Source organism: Piliocolobus tephrosceles, chromosome 5 (assembly GCF_002776525.5).
Source record: "Piliocolobus tephrosceles isolate RC106 chromosome 5, ASM277652v3, whole genome shotgun sequence".
NCBI lineage: Eukaryota > Metazoa > Chordata > Mammalia > Primates > Cercopithecidae > Piliocolobus > Piliocolobus tephrosceles.
The window spans coordinates 126,455,657-126,474,299 of record NC_045438.1 but is presented as its reverse complement, the minus strand read 5'-3'; the positions used below and the strand labels follow the sequence as shown (position 1 = coordinate 126,474,299).

The 18,643-nt window shown below is 46.5% G+C and overlaps 1 protein-coding gene across 10 annotated transcripts in view; it reads right to left on the bottom strand.

Annotated features, from left to right (window-relative positions):
- The window catches only part of TRERF1 (transcriptional regulating factor 1), a 230,972-nt gene that overhangs the window by 165,280 nt on the left and 47,049 nt on the right, over positions 1 to 18,643 (bottom strand). The window contains exons 1-2 of one of the 10 annotated variants that reach the window (XM_023212816.1): positions 5,426 to 5,657; positions 3,972 to 4,038 (exon numbers count right to left, since the gene is read on the bottom strand). The exons of 7 other annotated variants lie outside the window; for them this stretch is intronic. The gene's annotated coding sequence lies outside the window, so the exon portion shown is untranslated. Of the gene's footprint in view, positions 1 to 3,971; positions 4,039 to 5,425; positions 5,658 to 18,643 lie in introns of those variants that run through there. 2 more of the 10 variants (XM_023212815.1, XM_023212814.1) reach the window with 2 other exon arrangements.

Below are 18,643 nucleotides of genomic sequence, written 5' to 3'. Positions count from 1 at the left end.
TGACTTGTCCCTTGTATGTGTGAAATGTGCCTTCCCCGACAAGAGGCATTTTAAGTTTGACGGGGTTTTGTTAAAGTTAATATACGTGGGCTCTTTACAATCTTTGAAACTATTTATTGAATCACCTCTCTCTCCTTTTTCAAGTCATCAGGTGGAAATGAAAAACGGAGGTAGAGGCAGAGAAAGAAAAAGTGTCGGGGGAGAATTCTACTTTCCCACATCTTCAAGTCCAAGAGCTAATCTAGTCCTACAAAGAGTCCTACCAAGAGGGAGTGCCTAACAGAAGCTTCATTTCTCAGGACCACGTTTGCTCTTCAAATGAAAAGCTAGTTGTCTAAAAGAACAATCTCTCTCTCCATCTGGCCAGCCAGTGACTTGTCCCTTGTATGTGTGAAATGTGCCTTCCCCGACAAGAGGCATTTTAAGTTTGACGGGGTTTTGTTAAAGTTAATATACGTGGGCTCTTTACAATCTTTGAACTATTTATTGAATCACCTCTCTCTCCTTTTTCAAGTCATCAGGTGGAAATGAAAAACTGAGGTAGAGGCAAAGAAAGAAAAAGTGTCGGGGGAGAATTCTACTTTCCCCACGTCTTCAAGTCCAGCAGCTAATCTAGTCATACAAAGGAAGGTATACAAGAGGGACAATTTAAATAACTTTCCCAGCCTTTAATTAAGCAAAGTAGAGTGAAAGGATCAACAGCCTCTGACACGAATTTGCATACCCTTTGCCAAGTTCTGTGTGTATGGAGGGGGAGTTACATCTTCCCTAAACTTGTTTCACACTCACTACTCACTCTCTCCACAGGCCTCGTAAGAGGCACAACCATTTAAAACAAACAAGAACTTCTACCCCAACCATTTGAGAGAGCTATGTGATTTTAAAAAGAGAGAAAAAAAAAAAAGGTCAACAGCGTTCTGAGTACATATCACAAGCTTTGTTCTACTCGCTTCCCCACTTCCTGTTGCTTCCTCACCTTGTAACTTTTTATTTTTGAAGCCTATGCGTTCACACTGGTATCACTGTAAGGTTTCAGTGGGAGGCCGTCGGAGAGACCAGGATGAAGAGGCTCTGTACTGTTCTGAGACACACAGGACTGTACGAAAGACACAAATCACAACCGCCCGGCCCTCAGGAAAGTACAGCCAAAATTTCACTGCTCCCGTCAACGTGGGGGTGCTAGGAAAACAGTTGTGGGCAAGCTTTACTTTGTGGGGAGCGCACTGTGTGGGCAATGGTCACTTAACCACTAGTTAGTACCAAGTGGCTTACAGCTGGGAGCAAGGGGAAAAAACATTTGACACCCACAGACCAAGAAATAGCCTGGAGGAGACACGAGCTGGCTCTGCAGGTTACTCGGGCCTCTCCAAACACCTGCCCAAGCCCCACACTCCAGGGAGGGATCCACTGGGAAAAGGAACTGAAAGACTGAAATGCTTTGTGAGTGGGACCCTGTCTTATCTCCAGCTTAGAACAGAGGTCAGAACAAAAGGGGGACCTGGACACCATTTGGCCAGCCCCTTCCTGTTACAGAGGACACCAGGACCAAGAGCTGCTATCACAAAGCTAATTTACTCACGGGAGACCAGGTACTGGATCCCAGTTCTCCCCTCTCCCAGGACAGGGCTTTTCAAGATCTTCTCAGATTACATGGGGCAGGTGCTCAATAAATGTTGGCTCAGCTAAACTGGACTGCAATGCATGGGGGGCAGAGAGGGCAACCTTAAAATACTTTTTGTCTGTTTGATACCAGGAGGTCCCATCTTCTAGAAGATATTTTGGGGGTTAGAGTAGCCTGTTCTTGTAATCTACTCTGGCTCTTAAATGCCTAAGGTTAAGGACTGCCCTTCAACAGGTCCCTAAGCTACATTGCTGCACCCATCTGCCATTATTTCCCAGTTGGCGGGAATAATTCTGGGAGATAGGGTGATGTTGTACAAGGCACAGGGCAGGGAATGAAAAGCTGGGTTCCAGCCTCTGATGAACACAGTCTCAGCAGATGACCTCAGGGAGTCTTCCTCCACCCCACCCCACCCTCCCCCATGCCTTCCTGCATCCACGTGTACCCTTTGAACATGATCTCTAAAAAGCCGCTGGTCCTATGGGTCTCGGATCCTAAGAGCCTATACTCTCCCATCTGCTGGCCACCACAGAGCTCATTCTTCTGCCCCTACCTTCACCCTCAGCCTTCCCGCCTACTTTACTTGCCTAGGACATCAGTGGGCCCTCAGAACATGGAGCAGCGGGTTGGAGGGTTCTATGTACATTTGTACCTACTTTGAGTTTACCATGAGCTCTCAAAGTGTCTTCTGGAATCCTCCCCATAGAGTAAAGCTTTGCTCCCAAAATAAAATAAAACTTAAAATGTGATGAAGGCCTGTATGGGCAAGGTGCTTGGCCAGGGTCAGGCTGGGCTGTGTCTCAAGGACTGGGAGAAAGACATCCAGAGTTGGAATCCAAACAGCCAAAGTCCAGCCTCACCCCATCAGCCTCTATCTTCTTCCCATGACTGATTTTCTTCGCAGACCTCATCGACACCTGACATTGTAGCAGATGTGTACACGTTTACTTGTTATCTGTCTTGCTCTTTGGAAGGAATGCTCCATGAGGGCAGGGGCTGGCTTTGTCTATCCTGGCAGCCAAGGCAGTGCCTGGCACATGACAGGGGTGTGATGCCTGCTAAATGAATGAAGAAATGAATGAGTGAATGAATGAGGAGTCAATTCTGGATGTGCCTCAATCACAACCAAGTCACTTAACATCTTTAAGTTTCCTTATTTACAAAACAAAGGTAATAATCACGTATTCTTTATGTGACTGGAGTGAGCATTAAATAAGAAAATGATCATAAGAGCATTTAGGACGTACCTGGCACACAGCAAACCATCGATAAACGTTAGCTATTACTTGTTAGCCATTATTATTATAGTCACTGATGGAAACATAGAGAAATAAAGCCTCTTTATTATACCCTGGGCAGTTTTTAGGCTAACTGAAATTCTGTGTGTGTAAGACCTACCTAGAAAGGATCATTAAGAGAGGCCTGAGCCATGGGACTGCATAGATACTATGGGTCCCTCAGAGCGTCAGTCTTAGCAGAAAATCTTTTCATGTCCCTGAAAGTGATAAGCTCATTTGCGCAAAGGCTGCTTTATAGGTCTCTGATAGCCATCATCCCAGCAATTAAAGTCTTCAAATACCTAATTCCTGCCCTCAAGAGCTTACAGTCCAGCTGGGGGAAATGAGACATTAACATATGAAAGGAGAACTATAAATTCAAACTCAAGACAACATATGTCAAATGTCAAATAAGTACACTGGAGACAAGTCCTGAGAAATACTGGTAAGGTGAATGTTTAACAAGCAGCGCTGTCTCTCTCTGTCTCTCACACACACACACAGCCACACACACACCCCCCCCCCACACACACACACAAAGCGGTTGTCAATTTCCATGGTATAAATACTCCCACTATGGCGTTTCAAGATGTCGATGCGAGGGCCACTGGACATGGAGTTGGGAAGAGAAGTGCACAGTCAACTCCCATAAGCTGGTGTGAGCCAGTTTCCACACACACCACTGGTCTAGGTCCTATTGTCAATCATCTCTCAAAGAGGTCAAGGGCTGTGGACCAAGTGGTCAGTGCTAACAACCAGCATCTTTGTAGTACTTCAGGTTACAAAGCACATCAGAGGTCATCACTGTATTTCATCCTCACCACCTGGCCAGAAAGGCATTCCTGCCCTCATCTTGCAGATAAATAAACTGGGTTTCAAAAAAGTACCACAAATTTTTCACTGTCATTCTGCAAGTGACATTGTCAGGACTTGAACCAGTATCTTCTGGGGCAGCCAAGGCCTCTCGTCATCCCCTCTGCCCCTGAGAAGGGGGCTTCTCAGAGAAGTGGTTGAAGGATGATGAGAATTAAGTAAAGGGCAGAACGGAGATTCGGGAGAGGTACAGCACTTACCCAGATGGTGAATTCACTGCAGAATGCAAAGGTCACGGGAGTGTGCAAGGCCTGGCAAAACCTGAAACTAATGCAACCATTTAGTTCAGTGTGCTTCACCAGAGAATTTCTTTCCTGAAACAGTGACCTAGCTATTAAAATCTGCATTCCCAAATCCACTGCAGCGTTAGGTGAACGAGCAAAAGAAATGGAAGGCAATTTAGATGACTAAATATAGGGGGGCTGGTTAAATAAGTTATAGAACTTCCGCATAATAGAATGCTGTGCCACCACAGAAAGTCAGGTTTTAAAAGAGCAGTGTACAACTAGGAAATCCTTACAATAGAGTTTTTAAAGCACATTACATAACAATATGTGCAGTATGATCCCAGTTCTGTAAAAATGAACAAGCAGGCAAACTCTCCAATGTATATATGCAGGAAAAAAAAAAAAGACTGGGATGTAAACTTCCAAATCCTCACACTGGTTTCTTCCAGAAGGATGGATGTTTTTATTTTCTTCTCTATGATTTTCTATGTGTTCCAACTTATTTCTATAACAGGTTGGTTTTATGACCATAAAACAGTAAACAGACTAGATTTTTAAATCTGGATTTTCAAAGCCTGAGACTAACTACAAAGAGTCAGTGAGGTGACGCCCAGGAAGACACCCCTCTAGGGTGAAGGTCCAGGTGTTCAGGCCTCTGATACTTTCCCCGTATACCACAGACAAGCCAGGTCACCCCCAAACTGCAACTCTCCCCCTACATTACACTAACAACAGCACATCCCTCCATACCATCCCCGTGCCCCCTCTGTCAAGAGGCTATCCTGTTTACACCCTCCCCTGATCAACGCCCACCTCGGTGGGGGGCAAGGCTTGGAAGGCACAGCAGAGAAGCCAGGCACAGCCAGTAATTCATGAGCACCTTCCATGTGCTGTGCAGTATGCCGGGGCTTCACACACGGGACTGTAGATGTACACATTCATTCTAATACCTTGTCATTGCTTCCAACACTTTCCAGGGAGAAGACTGAAGTTCAGAAACAATATCCAGGCTCATTCAGCCAGCGAGTGCCCAGGATTGGGAATAAAAACCAAGTCTAACCAGAATTGGTCTATAGATGCTTAAGAGCCTTGCCCAACAACTGCACTTGGCCATTAGGAAATGCAAAATACTAACAATATAGCAATACCAAGGCAAAAAACATTTCAATTCAACTTTGCATTTACACTCAGGCTGAAAGTGCACCACCAGTCCTGATTTAAGAATATAAAAATACAGATATTTAATAGTTTTAAAGGAAAGAAAAGGAAAGGGGGGGTAACCTTAGCTCTGTGCTCAACCCTCATTCAGTGAAGTAAAAATAAAAACCCAACCTCCCCCCAACACATTGTGCTTTAATGAAAGCACCAAGCCAATCTTCTTCACTACCGCCCACCACAACCCACTTCGTTTAAATTTAGGCACCCACCAGGCAAACTGTACCCAGCCGCATTCTCTGAAATGAAGTCATAAAATTCTCATCTGTAACACCGGCACTTGTTCCCAGGAAAACAGGACAGGTGGGGTAGACAGGGCTGGCATCCTTCTGGGGAGTCCAGGCTGTGCCTCGGAAGAGCCCTTTGCAAAGAGTTGGTTCTGTGACCAGGCTCAGCCCACATGGGGCTGTGTGACCTTGTGACAGCCAACTTCCCCTCTATGAAGTCAGGGTGGACTAACTAAAAGGAGCGCTAAGGCCTATCTAAATGTACAGCTCTATGGCTAAAGCCCAGGCGCCCCACCCACCTCCCAACACCCAGAGAATGAACAGCAACCCAAGATGTGGGTAGAGCAGGGCTAAATTCGGTGGTGTGACCTGGGGCTGCTGTCATTCTTAAGCTCTGGCTCTTGCAGTATTCAGTTCTCAGGAAATGTCTGGCAACAGGAGGGGGACAGAGGATTGAGCCCGCAGGAAGACTTTGGCAATGAAGGCTCTGTGGCCACCCTTTGGTCCCATTCAGGCAAGATCAGAGAGATTGTGCCCACTGGGACTCAACAAACTCGGAGTCCCCGATGCCATATCTGGCTCTGTAAGTGTGATCGGGTCAGAGAAGAGACCAAAGAGAGAAGCTACTAGCTAATGAACACTCTCCCCAGTTTTCTAGATGAAACTGAGGCTTACAGAGCCCACAAGCTAGCTGGATTTTTCTTCCAGCAACCCAGTCCATGGATTTCTTTCCAAGGTTCTCTTCCAGTGTTTCATGAACGTGTCTAAGCCCTTCCAGCAGGTCCATAATCACCCCTCAAACAGAGGAATGGGACACCCTGGAAAAGGGGAATACAATTACCATTCACAACTCAAGGAGAAGCACGGCCTTAACAAATGCATAGCTCACATCTCCATACTACAGACGCCATCAAACTACCTCATGCTCACGAGACCTGTGGATTGACCACGCTGTTCAACCAACATGTGATTCCAATTCCTGCAATCAGTGGACGAGCAACTGCCATCTGATCAATGGCCATGCACACGTGTATGTGTGCGCACACACACAATTCTGGTCTTCCCCAGGCCCTGCCCCACTTCACACCTGGAATGTACCAAGCAGGTCTGTTCCCAGTTCCTCATCTTCTGAGCCACCCTCTAAGGACTCCATCAGAATCCAGTAGAAAATCAGAAAGGGTCAGAAAAAGATGTAGAGGAAAGGGGAGGGAAACTGACGGCTTCCGCGCTCGGAAACTCTCAGATGTGTGACTTTACTATCCTGCTTCAGGAGCTGAGAAACAACCTCCCAGACCTCTCCCCTTGCTCTGACTGACTGAAACAAGAGCCCCAAATCTGGGCCCCACCCCTCCTCCCACCATGGCCAACTCAAAGTCCAGAATGCCCCACCCTCCAAAGGTAGGACTTTGAAGGCAAATAAAAGTGAGATATGCATATTACACTAATTTACACAGTGCTAAATTTACCCACCCATCTTCCCAAGAGGGGGAAATGATAGAGAATAATAAATACTTTGTTGTAAAAGTAAATACAGTACTTTTACAGTAAAATACTTTTACTGTAAAAGTATGGCTGATGCAGATAGTAGTGAAGATCATGAACTCTGAAATCAGGATCTGGATTCAAACATAGACGCTCTCACTTAGTAGCTGTGTGACCTCAGGCAAGTTACTCAACCTCTTTGAGATTTCTTGTCTGTACAGGGTGTATTATAAGAGAGAACATATATAACTTGAGATTTATTCATTCATTTCCACAATGAAACCCACAAACTGTTTTCTTCAGCAGCCTGGGATGGTAGGAAGAGAATTACAAGTACCCCAAGAACTAGAAGGACCCAGATTTCAGAAGCAGAGTAAGAACAAGACAGACACATCAGTCCCCTACCATATCTAGGCCCCTGTACAACCCATGCACACACACTGCAGCAGGCACTGCGGCCCTCACCCACAAATCCCCTTGGGCCACCCTTGCAGACAAGGAACACTGCAGAAATGATCCAGGCATTTGGTTTTCAAACTTTTTTTAGCAGCAGAATCACAGACCCCAATATAGAGAACAGAGATAAAAGGCAAGATGCTCTCAGAGCAGTGGATTCTAAGATTAACTGATCTGCAGCCCTGGAAGAAACTTACAAACTAAAATTACACTGTAACAGAGAACGGGGAGAAAGAAAGGAGAGGAAGGAGACAGAGGGCATCATCCAAGTATGGAGACAAGAAATTTGATGTGTAACTGGGTTGGGACCTCGTGAGGATTACATCTCATTTGTGAGACAAAAACCAATAGCCTCAGGCACTTTCCCCAGAAAGTATTCTCTATACAAACCCCTGGATAGAGGGGTCAAATGACAGCACACAGGCACTGTCAGGATGTACTGTAGAATGACAATATGATATTATTGATTAATGTTAAGATATTATTTAATATTAAATTATTGATTAAGATTCAAACACTCACCCTACTCCCTGAATGGCTTTCACCTGCCTGACAAAATCCCCTACGTCCCAAGACATCTTCTGAGAAAGTAGATCCAAAATGCCCAATGCCTTTGCCCCAGGAAATGCCACCTCCTATTCAGCCACCACTCTTCACCTCATTCATCCTCGGTGTTTGTCCTTTCAGGTTTCATGGACAGCATCTGTTTACCAATAAAAACTCCACTCCATTAAATAGAAGGACACCCAGCCAATTGCGCCAGCTCAGAAGCTTGTCTCCATCAGAAATGCATTAACAACCCACACAAAAGAAGCGTATGACTTGCTAGTTTGGGCAGGTCATAGGTCAGAAGATACCTGCTCTTAGAGAAATAATATATACAGCAATCATCTGATAAACCAGCCAAAGACCAATATTACAGAAGAGTGGCACTGTGGAAGGTCCTCCCGAAAGCATGGCCAAAATAGAATATTCCTTCCACTCATCGCAGAAAGTCTGAGTGATGTGAGTTAAGATAGCAAAATATTTTAACAAACATTCCCGCTGGTCAGAAGCCAACTCCACTTTGCAACCTGAGTCCTATATTATTATTCAGGAATGACTGTTTAGTATCAGTGATTCCCAGGGAGGTGATAAGGCTAGCAGGATGGGAAGGGCAGGGGCCCTGAAGTCAGAGTCCTGAGTTCAAAGCCCAGCTCCAGCACTTGCTAGCTGTGTGTCCTTGATTAGATGATGTATGCGGACTGGATACATGTACACAAAATATTCAATAAATACCAGCCCTCTCCTAATGCCTTCCTTCTATCTCCAACCCTACCTCCAAAGTGAAGCAGGTCTGAACATTTTGCAAATCCATTATAGGGCAAGTACCATTTAAACCCAGGAAAGAATCACCTCTGTGTTTGTGCAGTATGGTAATAAGGAATCCAGAGTGTGGCCATCACATGCCCTTGGTCCCTAAGCCCCTTTCCATAATTTGCCGAGTGCCAATCATCCTTCAAAACTCAGATCCAATGCCGTATTTGCATCTCTCAACAAAAATTAACCCCCGCTTCCACTACTCCATTTTGCCTGTATGCTTATTACAGTGCTTACTTTGTTCTCCTTGGTATTACAGTTATGTTATGGTTCTGCCCCTCCAACTCCAAAGAAAAGACTCTTCAGAAATGGGATCTTGTCTCTCTCATCCCCCAAACCTTCTGGGCCTGGCACATTGCCTTGTGCTTGGCAGATCAAGAAAGATTTTGGATGAATGGATGAATAAATGGATAGATGGATGGGTGGATGGATGGACGAATGTATGGGGAAGGAATCCATTCAAGACTGTCCTGATACCATATAAAATGCATGGTCAAAGCAATTCTGTAGTGAGAGCTCATTTTAAGTAAGCCAATGAAACTACAAGAAGGTCATGCACTGCTAGGGAGACCATCCCACATGTAACACCAATACTCTGGGGAGTAGCAGAAATACTGGCCTGGAACCTACGCTGTGTAGGCCTGATTCAAGCCCTGATCCAGTGAGTACTTCAATAAATTCCCATTCCCTCTATGGGCCTCAGTTTGTTCATCTCACTTCCTGCTGCCTGGAAAACAGAGGTAGAGACTTAACCAGATGGAAGGAAGGCAGGCAGCATGGAGAGAAAATGCTACATAGTCCCCAGGGTCCAGTTTTATTTTCTAAATGGTTTTGTTGTTTGGTGACTTTTAAAAAGAAAACTCTAGAGGAAGAGAAATGAAACAGAATGTACAGAATTTTTAAAAAATAAAACAAAAATCAGAAGGAAGTAGGGCCCTCTCGTAAGTTTCTCATTAAATCAATACCATAGTCAAATTACAGTAATGAGCTAGAGTTATCATTCCCTTTACAGACAAAAACATATTAAACCTAAAATGATCAAAGAGAAAGTATAGGCCCCACCACACTAAATTCCACCCCAGAGTTCCCCTGAAAGTGAGGTCTAATCTTTCCTGACTACCAAGCGAGGGACCTGGGTTTCTTCAGGTATCTGCTTGCATGAAAGGAAGACGCACTCCTGAATGGAAGCCAATATCTGAATGCGTGCACACAACCAGGAAAGAACCCAGCCCTTGGAGTGGCTGCAGCGCTGGGGTCCCTGGTCAATGCAATCCTAGTGTAGCTTTCTATCTAAAACACTGGAGCAAGCAAGTTCTTCCAGTTTTAATGCTTTAGAAAAGTCACATGCATTGCTGTCGTCTGTTCCAAGCCTAATGCTGATCTGAAGTAACCAGAACTTGACCATGGAGATGAAGGGGAAGTAGGGAGGAGAGAAGAACTCCAGTAGGTCACTGAGACTAGAACTGTGGCATTCTTAACATGTCTGGTGGTAACTGAATGGTCTGGGAACAGAGGCCAGCTTCTCTACCCTAGTTTCTGATTCTCATCCATCCCCCATGGTCAGATCCTCTGTGGTGTGGTAGTGAATGCAGAAAGTCACTTTTGTGGCCCACCACTAATCCACACTCTTTCTGTCCTCCAAGAGGGTCCCACAGGACCTCAAATAGATAGAATTATTGTATTAGAGCATTCTGGTATTCCAGGAGTCAGTGTGAGGCTGTGGGAAGAACATACTTTTTGGAATCAGAATTGTGTGAGAATCCTGATTGTTACTCAATGGAACGCACCCCAGAGGAAAGCCTGCTTTCACTGGATCCAGTCATCTCCCAACAGGAGTCACAGGACCTGCATCTTTTGTGTGGAGAAAAATACTCCTGGTCCCAGTCACAGACCATAACCCTAACCTCAGCCAGCTACACCCTAAACGAAGCACCACTGCTACACAATGGAGAACCAAGCACAGGGGTCTCATACAGCTCCCTGTGATACAACCCAAATGACAGCTGCGCAGCCCAGCACGCAAACACATGCCAAGAAGGAGGAGTAAGGCAACTAGAGAATAACAAATATAACTATCCTGTGGGGTGGGGTAGGGGCTGCAGTTTCACCTTGTCTCATTGTGAGGGGCTTTCCTTTGGCACTTCATTCATTCATGATTGCTTGACACTGGCTTGCTTATTGGGGGTATGCCTGGGGATGAAGCTGCAAACAAAACACAGCCTTCTCCCCACCCCCCAGTCACCCACCACCACCAGGGCCTGTGCCCTTAGAAGGGCAGTAAACACTAGCTGGAGGAACAGCAGCATCCTTGTGAGACTGTGGGTTCCGGAAGCAAGGGGGCTCTACTCCAGGACAATCGCCTCCCCACAAAGCTGGGGATGGGAAGATTCGAGGATTCATGGAGAAGACACCAGCAATAAAGAAGAAGGCAGGCTTAAAGGGTGTCCTTCCATGGCAACCATTATCCTGAATGTCCCCAAAGTCCCAATGTCAAATAGTCTGTCACCACCACTCCCATAAACACTGGCTGTGTCCCAGACAGCACCACACTTCAGAATCTAAGATAGATATTCTTGACAGGTCTTGCTCCCAAGGAAGACACAAGATTGTCTAGGAGACCCGAGTCCCAACTGGGGCCTTGGAAAGGACAGAATTCACCACCTCCTCTGCTTCACTGGCCAGAGGAAGGTGGAGGGGTGTGAAGTAAACTGCAGGGGCCCCTGGCCATCCTCCCAATGCACCAGAAAAGCACCACCCTGTCAAAGCATCTGGGGCCAATCATTCGAGAAGCCCAAGAGGAGGGCACAGGCCACAGAGGGTGGGAAGGGCAGGTATTCTATGGGGGCCAGCAGCAAATACCTCTGTGGAGAGGCAGCAACCAGCCAAATGAGTACAGAGGCCAATCTGAGATACTGAATTAATTACCATAAAAAAACAGGCCGTCAACTACCAGTTACCCAGAAGGAATATCTCAACAACCTTCTTTTCACCAAGGGCTCCCTCCACCATCCGTGCTCTCAGAATAAAAGACTCACAACACTTCTCATCATTACAACTACCACCTTTTCAGCCCTACTATGCTGTAGGCCTACACTAGGTACTTTAAATATCTCACCAAATCCTTAAAACCACTCAGTTGAGGAAAATTGTTATTCTCCCCATTTTACAGATGAGCTAACTGAGGCTGAGAGGCCACATAACTTAACCAGAGCTCCAAGGCACAGATAAGCATACAGCCATGCACAAAAAGATTTTATCCACCCCACCAGATCTGAAACTCCATGAGACCCCCAGGCCCTGCCACAGAGCCCACTTGTGGAGAACCTAGCTCCCAGCTTGGTGCCAGCATGTACGGGGCACTCCACTCCTGCCCGACCCCGCCCCACCTGCAAGAGGGAACGTGCTGTGCCTGGGAGTCTTGTCTTTTCAGTTCTTCACAACTGAGTTCATCCCCAAAGACTGAAATGCCCCAAGCCCTGTGTACCACTGGAGACCAAATGGAATTTCACAGATTCATTTCTTGAAAAGAAAACGATCACCTGCAGGCAGAGAGGAGCCAACTACATTTCTACTTAAGGAAAAAGGTCTCCGGCTTTGAAGCATTCCTCTCAGTGGCCGATAATGAAGAAATAGGGTGGGTCCTTTTATTAAAAATTAATATTTTACATAAAAACAAAACAGACACAACATAAATCTCCAGTCTAGAAGCAAGTAAACACCAATTTGCACAGACTTGTTTAGTTGGCTCCAAAATGTGCCTTCCACTGTTTGGAGATCTAAATTAACTTCCAGTAGTAAATTTAGGAATGAAGAAGTATTAAGATGGCTATGGACCCTCACCCAAGACCTCGGTACTACTTGGGACCACAAAAAGGATTTTCTATGTCTTTTTAGACCCCTGAGGCTGGGTTGCCTGTATTGCAGAGAGGGCCCTGTCAGTCCCAACTGGCATGCATCTGCCGGGCATCTGAAAGCTTTACAGTAAATGGTGACTCATCTACTGCAGCCACCATATGTACTGCTAATGTAATAAGCCGAAGTTTGTTCCATCCACATGAAAGAGAAACACTGGGTGCAGGGCTGTGAGTCTGACTCAAACTGAGACCCCTGTTCACCGCTACTCGTCAGCATCTAGCTGCAATTCAAACTGTAATTACCCAGCTCTTCGGGACTAAAGGCAGGGGGAAGGGGGGTTTCTAAGGAAGGGTCACATCCATAAACACAGAACTCACTTCTTATAAGTCATTTCTTTTGTTATTGTTGTTTATTTGGTTATTACCAAATGTCTACCCTTCTGAATTCTTATAAAGTCATTTCTTATCAAGCTAAGTCTCCCCATGTGGTCACTGATTCAACAAATATTAATGGAGTACCTACTATATCAGACACTACGCTAAGTGCCAGATACACAAAGGTATGCAAAACAAGCTAGAATGCTGCCCTCATGGAGATTCTAAGTCCGGACTAGCTGCTTTACATACCTTTTCTCATTGAATAGATTCATCTTACAGATGGGAAAACTGAGGCTAGGAAAGGTCAGGGAAGGCACCCAGGGTCACACATTAATTAAGTGGAGAGCCTGGACTCACACCCACTTCTGTGGCACCCTGAAGCTGAGGCTCTCGGCCACCAAGTTACTGACAAAGAGAGAGGAGCAAAGTCCAGTCCCTGTTCTGAGGAAGCTGGAGCCTAGTTAGGACAGGGACAATGAAGAAAATATTGGGGTGAAAAAAAGAAAGTACTGGGGTGCTCGCAGAGAGGGAGAGGCTCACGAGACAGAGACAGCAAACCTCAGCTGGGGTAGGATTCTGGACATCTTCCCCAAAAGAGGCCATGAAAGTGGCAGGGAAACAAGGTCCAGAAAAGCAGGTAAAAATGAGGCTGGTGCTAGGCTGTCTCCCAAAAATTCATGGCCACCTGAAACCTTAGAATGTGATTTTATTTGGAAATAGGGTCTTTGCAGACATAATTAGTTAAGATGAGGTTATACTCATCTTAAGCTCACCTAATCCAATGACTGGTGCCCTTATTTATAAAAAGAGAAAATAGCCATACACACACGCACACACACTCACTCATGGAGAATGCCACGTGACAATGGAGACAGGGATTGCAGTGATGTTGCCACAAGCCAAGAAACACCCAGAATCGCCAGCAGCCACCAGGAGCCAGGAGAGAGGCACGGAGCAGTTTCTCCCTCAGAGCCCCCTGGATGGAACCGACCTTGCCAACACCTTGATTTCAAACTTCCAGAACCGCAAGAGCAGACATTTCTGTTGCTTTGAGTCATCCAGTCTGTAGTACTTTGTTTCAGCAGCCCTAGAAAGCTAAGACAAGACAAGCTCCAGGCAGGCTATGCACACTGTGTGAAGGAGTCTGCACTCCACCCTGCAGGTGTGGGGCAGATTATAAGCAGCAGAATGAGATACATCCCAGGGCGCATTTTGTAACTGGAGCTTATATCCTTCAAATCTATGGCCTCCAGTCGGAGAACAGTTAGTGTCCTCCAGGGCTTCATTGTCCACTGTCCATGCTTTCCCTGCCCACATTCTTCTTGCTGGGCTCATCCGCACTGACAGATTTGAAATTCCATGAGACCTCCCAGGCCCTGCCACAGAGCCCGCTTGCAGAGAACCTAGCTCCCAACTTAGCGCCAGGCATGTATGGGACACTCCGTGAGTGCCTCTCCAGCCACTCACCACTCTGTCCGACCCCACCCCACCTGCAAGAGGGAACATGTTGTGCTTGGGAGTCTTGAGTACTAGACGCAAGTACTAGAATCTGTTTGCAGACGGTGCCCGACTCCAGCCAGGACATTCTTCTGAGCAGATGCCTCTAAACTGTAGTTCTCATGGGTTTCTCAAGCTCAACATGTCAAAAGGTAATCTCAGCTCAACATCCTTCACCTTACATCTCTTGGGTTCCTCCTCATCTTTGTCAGTGGTACCACCAAGCATCCAGTAACATGCTAAAAGCTGGGGGTCAGCGTAGACTCCCCTGCACACCTCCACATCCAGGGAACTAAAAAATTCTCTCTCCATTCTAGTCCCCCTTTTCCACTCCATAGTACAATTCTCATCATTTCCTCTCTGGATTCTTGCTGTGGCCACATGATGCATTTTCATTCCTCTGAGACTCCCCCTTTTCTCCCCTACCCCCACCCCAATCCAGTCATCTTGATTGCGAAGCCAATGCTGACTCCAAGAAGCACGGCTTTCAGAAAAGCTACTTCCAGCCCCAGTGCACCCAGCCTGAGGGCCTCTGGTGATTCACAGGCCTTAACCCCGTCAGCAGCCCCACCCAACCTCATTTCCTTATCCTCTCACCCCGGCAGGATACACTCCTCCTACCTCTTGATCCTACCCTCTAACTGCTCTGTGTGCTTTGATTCCTGCTTCCTATCAGAGCTAAGCAAGTGCAGAATCTAAGGCCCTAAGGAGCTAATACCTTAGGGCTGCTGCTTTCTCTTACTAGAACTCTCGCTTTGGGTTTTCTTTGTATTCATCCAAAGTGGAGAACAGTTCTCATTTGCAGGACTAAGAGAATTCCTCTTGCCCAAGGGTGGGACAGGGAGATTGGAGGGTCACTAAAAGTTCTACAGATTTAGTCAAAGCTCATATACCCACCCCCCAGGCTACAGTCAGCAGATAGGTCAGTTTCTCAGGGGGCTGGATAGTGCTCAAAGTTGCAGACCAATGTAACAGCAACCACTACTTAACAGCTGTGCTCCAAAACTTTGGGTATTATTTAATCTTCGTGGTAACCCTACCAAACTAGGTGCTGTTATCACTGCCACTTTATAGACAGAAAAGTGAGGCATTAAGGGGTTAAGTACTCTGACTCAAAGTCTTACAATTGGGAAGGGAAAAGGCAGCAATTAAGAACCATCCCAGCTGTGTTCCAGTGAGGTCACTGACAAGGAAGGGAGGGAATTTGGTTCACACAGCCTTAAGATGTGAGGTCCCAGCACACAGGGTTATACTGATGTGTGCTCAGGGATGGAGAGAGAATTTGAATCGCCTCCTGTAGGACTCTCCAGGCCTCCATTTCCTTATCTGAAAAACAAGAATGATTAGCCCCACCCACAAGAGTTATTGGGAGGATTTAAATGGGATGATGTATGTTAAATTACAGAGCAAAATGCCTGGCACACAGAAGGTGTGTAATAAAGGTAAGCTGCTTCAAATTGAAAATAGACGGGTCCTGCGTGGTGGCTCACACCTGTAATTCCAGCACTTTGGGTGGCCGAGGTGGGCAGATCACCTGAGGTCAGGAGTTCAAGACCAGCCTGGGCAACATGATGAAACCCTGTCTCTCAAACAAATACAAAAATTAGCCAGGCGTGGTGGTGCACACCTGTAGTCCCAGCTACTAGGGAGGTAGAGGTGGGAGGACTGCTTGAGCCTGGGAGGCGGAAGTTGCAGTGAGCTGAGATCACACCATTGCATTCCAGCCTGGGGGATACAGCCAGACCTTGTCTCAAAAAAAAAAAAAAAAAAAAAAAAAAAAAAGGGAAGGGACAGAATAAGATCAAGACAGAGAGAAGCAGGCAGAGGGGGAAGCAGTGCCCTGCCCCTGTGGAGTACAGGGAGAGTGTTACCGACCCAGCATGCAACAAAGCCCATGACACAGAAGCACCGTCATTTCCAAGGGGCATGAATCCCTTGTGATCACAAAAATAACAAAAGCAACAGCTAGTGTGTATAGAAGACTTGGAAAGCTCCAAGCAGTTTCCAGATACAACTCAGTTAGTCCTCCCCATATCCCTAGGAGGTAAGTTAGTCATCCTCATTTTACAGAGGGAGAAACTGAGGCTCAGAAAAGTTGGCTGACTTGGTCACAGTTATGGAGGCTGGCAGCTGTAAAGCTGGGACCTGGCCCCAGATGACTAACTCCAGGTCCCACATCCTATCAACTGCTTCCCGAAAATCAGGCAGGCCCCCTTCCTGGTTCCTGACCTTCCTCTTCCCTCTTCATCTCAGAATCTTGCCCTTCACCCTCTTCTCTTCTGCCCCTCTCCTCACTCCACAGAAGATGAACTCTGGCCAGTGCCCATGACTCCTCTTGTTGAAAGGGCATTGGTACAGAGGAAGGATCACAGGCAGAGCAGGCAGAGGCCTCTGTCCTGGACCCAAGTCAGTCCAGAAAGGAGCTCACACCCAAGTTCTCTCAGCTCACAGGTTGCAATCAGGCACCAATGAGGTAACAGACTTGGGTATGTCCAATATATCCTAGATGACTGTTCAAATCTACCTAATGTCTTCTGGAACCTTCCTCAACAAATGCCGCCTCTCTCAGGCATCCCCCATACTGCATCTTGCCCAGTCACTAGCCCCTTGCCCTGAGTGGCCCCAATGTCCCTTGTCTTAAAAACAGCATCCCTGGCCAGGTGCGGTGGCTCAAGCCTGTAATCCCAGCACTTTGGGAGGCCGAGACGGGCAGATCACGACGTCAGGAGATCGAGACCATCCTGGCTAACACGGTGAAACCCCATCTCTACTAAAAAATACAAAAAACTAGCCGGGCGAGGTGGCGGGCGCCTGCAGTCCCAGCTACTTGGAGGCTGAGGCAGGAGAATGGTGTGAACCCGGGAGGCGGAGCTTGCAGTGAGCTGAGAACCGGCCACTGCACTCCAGCCTGGGCGACAGAGCGAGACTCCGTCTCAAAAACAAAAAAAACCAAAAAACAGCATCCCTGGCCTTGCTGCCTTCTCATGACACTTACCTCCCATACACCCCACTCCTCGGCCTCTGCAGGCATTTGTGTAACCACTCCCTCTGGATGTACAAGCTCCCCAAAGGCAGGGACAATAATCCACATCCCCTATGGGATCCTGTATTGTGTCTGTTTTGGCATGCATCCAGGGGAAACCTTGAGAAATAGTAAATGAAAAGCACAAAGAACATTTAAGCATGACATCTTAGGTCATTCTCACAACCAACCAGGGAGACACAGAGGTTACTCCCATTTCAACATGAGGAAACTGGGGCTTGGACTAAGAAACTCAAGGTCATCTTGCTCCCAAGTAAAGGAGCTCAATACTAGAATTCATTAGTTATGCCCCAAAGTGTCCTAAACACACCAGATAAGTGGCTGGCCTCCTTTCCTTTCTGCTTTTTCCACAAACCAGGCTTACAAAAAGTTTCAACTGCATGGTAAATCTAAGTCTGCTCAACAAAATGTTCTCTTTAAGTCTCTGTCTTCTCCTCTTAGGCCACATCTCCAGATCTAAAATGGAAAGAGCACATATTTATTTGCTGGGGGTTGCATTCTCTTTTCACTGTTATTCGCAATGACTCTGTTGGCTGCCCTGTTTGGGGCTGTGTTTGTCTGCCTGCCCGTCTCTGTTGTTACATTAGCCCTGGATCTGCCCCCAAACTACAGACATTCTGCAGAAATGGGACAAAACGAGGGAGAGCGGACAAGGGGCTCCAGGACTCCGTAAAACCAGCTCAACAAGAGAGTGCTTGCTCAGAAGCCAAAAACTCCTGTGATCTAATTTGTGGGTGTCACCATTACCTCCTCTCAGGGTGGAGACTGGGAGCTTGAGAAGAGAGATGTGACTTGTCCAAAACCACATGGCAACATAGTGACTCAAATCCAGCTCCATGTGGATGACTTCCCAGTGCTGTCTCTCCACCGCAACACATTTCCTCTTTTTACTACCAGAAGCTCCCCCCTCCTTTCTACTTTTAAAAACCAGCATTCCATGGCATACTAAGAATTTGACAGAGAAAAAAACCTAATCAAAAGTACATCAAATAAGCCCTACACCTGTCCAGATTCTTATGGACGTGTGTGCACAGATATTTACCAGGTCATCATCAGCACAGGTAAGCAATTCCATATTCTTGTCCCACTTCTGTCTATCTCGTATCAAGTGTTTAAGTTCTCCACTGTATTGTT